Raw genomic sequence first — 6,471 nt, forward strand, 5'->3', positions numbered from 1 at the left:
TTGTTCCTCCGTCTCTGGTTTTGTTCCTTGGGGCCTCCTTTTGTTCTTCGCGATCTGGTTTTGTTCCTCGGGATCTGGTTTTGTTCCTCGGGCTCTGGTTTCTTTCCTCGGGAGCTCGTTTTGTTCCTCAAGCTGTGGTTTTGCTCCACTAGCTCTGGTTGTCTTCCTCGGGCTCTGCTTTTCTTCCTCGGGCTCTGCTTTTCTTCCTCGAGGGCTAGTTTTGTTCCTCGGGGTCTGGTTTTATTCCTCGGGCCCTCCTTTTGTTCTTCGGGATCTGGTTTTGTTCCTCGGGCTCTGGTTTTGTTCCTCGGGCTCTGGTTTCATTCCTCGGGCTCTGGTTTTCTTCCTCGGGCTCTGCTTTTCTTCCTCGAATGCTAGTTTTATTCCTCGGGGTCTCGTTTTATTCCTCGGGCCCTCCTTTTGTTCTTCGGGATCTGGTTTTGTTCCTCGGGCTCTGGTTTTCTTCCTCGAGGGCTGGTTTTGTTCCCCGGGCTCTGGTTTTGTTCTTCCAGTTCTGCTTTAGCTCCTCGGGCTCTGGTTTGCGTCCACGTTTTGTTCCTCGGGCTCTGGTTTGGGTCCACGTTTTGTTCCTCAGGCCCACCATTTGATCCTCCGTCTCTGGTTTTGTTCCTGGGGTTCTGGTTTTCTTCCTCGGGCTCTGGTTTAATTTCTCGCGTTCTGGTTTTGTTCCTCGAGCTCTCTTTTAGTTCCATTGGCTCTGGTTTTCTTCCTCAGGCTCTGGTTTTTTTCCTCGGGCTCTGGTTTTGTTCCTCGGACTCTAGTATAATTCCACGGGCTCTGGTTTTGTTCCTCGGGGCCTCCTTTTGTTCTTCGCGATCTGATTTTGTTCCTCAGGCTCTGGTTTCGTTCCTCGGGCTCTGGTTTTGTTCCTCGAGCTGTGGTTTTGCTCCTCTAGCTCTCATTGTCTTCCTCGGGCTCTGGTTTTCTTCCTCGGGCTCTGGTTTTCTTCCTCGAGGGCTGGTTTTGTTCCCCGGGTTCTGGTTTTGTTCTTCCAGCTCTGCTTTAACTCCTCGGGCTCTGGTTTGGGTCCATGGGTGTCGTTTTGTTCCTCGGGCCCACCATTTCTTCCTCGGGCTCTGGTTTTGTTCCTCGGGCTCTGGTTTTCTTCCTCGGGCTCTGGTATTGTTCCTCGGCCTCTTTTTTTGTTCCTCTGCCCCTGCTTTTATTTCTCGGCCTCTGGTTTTGTTCCCCGGGCTCTGGATTAGTTCCACGGGCTCTGCTTTTGTTCCTCAGGCTCTGGTTTTCGTCCTCGGGCTCTGGTTTTCTTCCTCGGGCTCTGCTTTCTTTCCTCGGGCTCTGGTTTTGTTCCTCGAGCTGTGGTTTTGCTCCTCTAGCTCTGGTTGTCTTCCTTGGGCTCTGGTTTTCTTCCTCGAGGGCTAGTTTTGTTCCTCGGGGTCTCATTTTATTACCCGGACCCTCCTTTTGTTCTTCGGGACCTGTTTTTGTTCCTCGGGCTCTGGTTTCGTTCCTCGGTCTCTGGTTTCTTTCCTCGGGCTCTGGTTTTGTTCCTCGATCTGTGGTTTTGCTCCTCTAGCTCTGGTTGTCTTCCTCGGGCTCTGGTTTTCTTCCTCGGGCTCTGGTTTTCTTCCTCGAGGGCTGGTTTTATTCCCCGGGCTCTGGTTTTCTTCTTCCAGCTCTGCTTTAGCTTCTTGGGCTCTGGTTTGGGTCCACGGGACTCGTTTTGTTCCTCGGGCCTACCATTTGTTCCTCGGTCTCTGGTTTTGTTCCTCGGGTTCTGGTTTTCTTCCTCGGGCTCTGGTTTAATTTCTCGGGTTCTGGTTTTGTTCCTCGAGCTCTGGTTTAGTTCCATTGGCTCTGGTTTTGTTCCTCAGGCTCTATTTTTTTTCCTCGGGCTCTGGTTTTGTTCCTCGGACTCTAGTATAATTCCACGGGCTCTGGTTTTGTTCCTCGGGGCCTCCTTTTGTTCTTCGCGATCTGGTTTTGTTCCTCGGGATCTGGTTTTGTTCCTCGGGCTCTGGTCTCTTTCCTCGGGAGCTCGTTTTGTTCCTCGAGCTGTGGTTTTGCTCCTCTAGCTCTCGTTGTCTTCCTCGGGCTCTGGTTTTCTTCCTCGGGCTCTCCTTTTCTTCCTCGAGGGCTAGTTTTGTTTCTTGGGGTCTGGTTTTATTCCTTGGGCCCTCCTTTTGTTCTTCAGGATCTGGTTTTGTTCCTCGGGCTCTGGTTTTCTTCCTCGGGCTCTGGTTTCTTTCCTCGGGAGCTCGTTTTGTTCCTCGAGCTGTGGTTTTGCTCCTCTAGCTCTCGTTGTCTTCCTCGGGCTCTGGTTTTCTTCCTCGAGGGCTAGTTTTGTTCCTCGGGGTCTCGTTTTCTTCCTCGGGCCCTCCTTTTGTTCTTCGGGACCTGTTTTTGTTCCTTGGGCTGTGGTTTCTTTACTCGGGCTCTGGTTTTGTTCCTCGAGCTGTGGTTTTGCTCCTCTAGCTCTGGTTGTCTTCCTCAGGCTCTGGTTTTCTTCCTCGAGGGCTAGTTTTGTTCCTCGGGCTCTGGTTTATTTCCTCGGGCCTCCTTTTGTTCTTCGGGATCTGGTTTTGTTCCTCAGGATCTGGTTTTGTTCCTCGGGATCTGGTTTCGTTCCTCAGGCTCTGGTTTCTTTCCTCGGGCTCTGGTTTTGTTCCTCGAGCTGTGGTTTTGCTCCTCTAGCTCTGGTTGTCTTCCTCGGGCTCTGCTTTTCTTCCTCGGGCTCTGGTTTTCTTCCTCGAGGGCTGGTTTTGTTGCCTGGGCTCTGGTTTTGTTCTTCCAGCTCTGCTTTAGCTCCTCGGGCTCTGGTTTGGGTCCACGGGTCTCGTTTTATTCCTCAGGCCCACCATTTGTTCCTCCGTCTCTGGTTTTGTTCCTTGGGGCCTCCTTTTGTTCTTCGCGATCTGGTTTTGTTCCTCGGGATCTGGTTTTGTTCCTCGGGCTCTGGTTTCTTTCCTTGGGAGCTCGTTTTGTTCCTCAAGCTGTGGTTTTGCTCCACTAGCTCTGGTTGTCTTCCTCGGGCTCTGCTTTTCTTCCTCGGGCTCTGCTTTTCTTCCTCGAGGGCTAGTTTTGTTCCTCGGGGTCTGGTTTTATTCCTCGGGCCCTCCTTTTGTTCTTCGGGATCTGGTTTTGTTCCTCGGGCTCTGGTTTTCTTCCTCGGGCTCTGGTTTCATTCCTCGGGCTCTGGTTTTCTTCCTCGGGCTCTGCTTTTCTTCCTCGAATGCTAGTTTTGTTCCTCGGGGTCTCGTTTTATTCCTCGGGCCCTCCTTTTGTTCTTCGGGATCTGGTTTTGTTCCTCGGGCTCTGGTTTTCTTCCTCGAGGGCTGGTTTTGTTCCCCGGGCTCTGGTTTTGTTCTTCCAGTTCTGCTTTAGCTCCTCGGGCTCTGGTTTGCGTCCACGTTTTGTTCCTCGGGCTCTGGTTTGGGTCCACGTTTTGTTCCTCAGGCCCACCATTTGATCCTCCGTCTCTGGTTTTGTTCCTGGGGTTCTGGTTTTCTTCCTCGGGCTCTGGTTTAATTTCTCGCATTCTGGTTTTGTTCCTCGAGCTCTCTTTTAGTTCCATTGGCTCTGGTTTTCTTCCTCAGGCTCTGGTTTTTTTCCTCAGGCTCTGGTTTTCTTCCTTGCACTCTAGTATAATTCCACAGGCTCTGCTTTTGTTCCTCGGAACCTCCTTTTGTTCTTCGCGATCTGATTCTGTTCCTCGGGCTCTGGTTTCGATCCTCGGGCTCTGGTTTTGTTCCTCGAGCTGTGGTTTTGCTCCTCTAGCTCTCATTGTCTTCCTCGGGCTCTGGTTTTCTTCCTCGGGCTCTGGTTTTCTTCGTCGAGGGCTGGTTTTGTTCCCCGGGTTCTGGTTTTGTTCTTCCAGCTCTGCTTTAACTCCTCGGGCTCTGGTTTGGGTCCATGGGTCTCGTTTTGTTCCTCGGGCCCACCATTTCTTCCTCGGTCTCTGGTTTTGTTCCTCGGGCTCTGGTTTTCTTCCTCGGGCTCTGGTATTGTTCCTCGGCCTCTTTTTTTGTTCCTCTGCCCCTGCTTTTATTTCTCGGGCTCTGGTTTTGTTCCCCGGGCTCTGGATTAGTTCCACGGGCTCTGCTTTTGCTCCTCAGGCTCTGGTTTTCGTCCTCGGGCTCTGGTTTTGTTCCTCGGACTCTACTATAATTCCACGGGCTCTGGTTTTGTTCCTTGGGGCCTCCTTTTGTTCTTCGCGATCTGGTTTTGCTCCTCGGGATCTGGTTTTATTACTCGGGCTCTGGTTTCTTTCCTCGGGAGCTCGTTTTGTTCCTCGAGCTGTGGTTTTGCTCCTCTAGCTCTGGTTGTCTTCCTCGGGCTCTGGTTTTCTTCGTCGGGCTCTGGTTTTCTTCCTCGAGGGCTGGTTTTGTTGCCTGGGCTCTGGCTTTGTTCCTCGGGGCCTCCTTTTGTTCTTCGCGATCTGATTTTGTTCCTCGGGCTCTTGTTTCGTTCTTCGGGCTCTGGTTTCTTTCGTTGGGCGCTGGTTTTGTTCCTCGAGCTGTGGTTTTTCTCCTCTAGCTCTGGTTGTCTTCCTCGGGCTCTGGTTTTCTTCCTCGGGCTCTGGTTTTCTTCCTCGAGGGCTAGTTTTATTCCTCGGGCTCTGGTTTTATTCCTCGGGCCCTCCTTTTGTTCTTCGGGATCTGGTTTTGTTCGTCGGGCTCTGGTTTTCTTCCTTGGGCTCTAGTTTCTTTCCTCGGGCTCTGGTTTTGTTCCTCGAGCTGTGGTTTTGCTCCTCTAGCTCTGGTTGTCTTCCTCGGGCTCTGGTTTTCTTCCTCGAGGGCTAGTTTTGTTCCTCGGGCTCTGGTTTTTTTCCTCGGGCCTCCTTTTGTTCTTCGGGATCTGGTTTTGTTCCTCAGGATCTGGTTTTGTTCCTCGGGATCTGGTTTCGTTCCTCAGGCTCTGGTTTCTTTCCTCGGGCTCTGGTTTTGTTCCTCAAGCTGTGGTTTTGCTCCTCTAGCTCTGGTTGTCTTCCTCGGGCTCTGCTTTTCTTCCTCGGGCTCTGGTTTTCTTCCTCGAGGGCTGGTTTTGTTCCCCGGGCTCTGGTTTTGTTCTTCCAGCTCTGCTTTAGCTCCTCGGGCTCTGGTTTGGGTCCACGTGTCTCGTTTTGTTCCTCGGGCCCACCATTTGTTCCTCCGTCTCTGGTTTTGTTCCTCGGGTTCTGGTATTCTTCCTCGGGCTGTGGTTTAATTTCTCGGGTTCTGGTTTTGTTCCTCGAGCTCTGTTTTATTTCCATTGGCTCTGGTTTTCTTCCTCAGGCTCTGTTTTTTTTCCTTGGGCTCTGGTTTTGTTCCTCGGACTCTAGTATAATTCCACGGGCTCTGGTTTTGTTCCTTGGGGCCTCCTTTTGTTCTTCGCGATCTGGTTTTGTTCCTCGGGATCTGGTTTTGTTCCTCGGGCTCTGGTTTCTTTCCTCGGGAGCTCGTTTTGTTCCTCGAGCTGTGGTTTTGCTCCTCTAGCTCTGGTTGTCTTCCTCGGGCTCTGCTTTTCTTCCTCGGGCTCTGCTTTTCTTCCTCGAGGGCTAGTTTTGTTCTTCGGGATCTGGTTTTATTCCTCGGGCCCTCCTTTTGTTCCTCGGGATCTGGTTTTGTTCCTCAGGCTCTGGTTTTCTTCCTCGGGCTGTGGTTTCATTCTTCGGGCTCTGGTTTCATTCCTCGGGCTCTGGTTTTCTTCCTCGGGCTCTGATTTTCTTTTTCGAATGCTAGTTTTGTTCCTCGGGGTCTCGTTTTATTCCTCGGGCCCTCCTTTTGTTCTTCGGGATCTGGTTTTGTTCCTCGGGCTCTGGTTTTCTTCCTCGAGGGCTGGTTTTGTTCCCCGGGCTCTGGTTTTGTTCTTCCAGTTCTGCTTTAGCTCCTCGGGCTCTGGTTTGCGTCCACGTTTTGTTCCTCGGGCTCTGGTTTGGGTCCACGTTTTGTTCCTCAGGCCCACCATTTGATCCTCCGTCTCTGGTTTTGTTCCTGGGGTTCTGGTTTTCTTCCTCGGGCTCTGGTTTAATTTCTCGCATTCTGGTTTTGTTCCTCGAGCTCTCTTTTAGTTCCATTGGCTCTGGTTTTCTTCCTCAGGCTCTGGTTTTTTTCCTCAGGCTCTGGTTTTCTTCCTTGCACTCTAGTATAATTCCACAGGCTCTGCTTTTGTTCCTCGGGACCTCCTTTTGTTCTTCGCGATGTGATTTTGTTCCTTGGGCTCTGGTTTCGTTCCTCGGGCTCTGGTTTTGTTCCTCGAGCTGTGGTTTTGCTCCTCTAGCTCTCATTGTCTTCCTCGGGCTCTGGTTTTCTTCCTCGGGCCCTGGTTTTCTTCGTCGAGGGCTGGTTTTGTTCCCCGGGTTCTGGTTTTGTTCTTCCAGCTCTGCTTTAACTCCTCGGGCTCTGGTTTGGGTCCATGGGTCTCGTTTTGTTCCTCGGGCCCACCATTTCTTCCTCGGTCTCTGGTTTTGTTCCTCGGGCTCTGGTTTTCTTCCTCGGGCTCTGGTATTGTTCC

This window comes from Calonectris borealis, unplaced genomic scaffold (genome assembly GCF_964195595.1).
Source record: "Calonectris borealis unplaced genomic scaffold, bCalBor7.hap1.2 HAP1_SCAFFOLD_65, whole genome shotgun sequence".
NCBI lineage: Eukaryota > Metazoa > Chordata > Aves > Procellariiformes > Procellariidae > Calonectris > Calonectris borealis.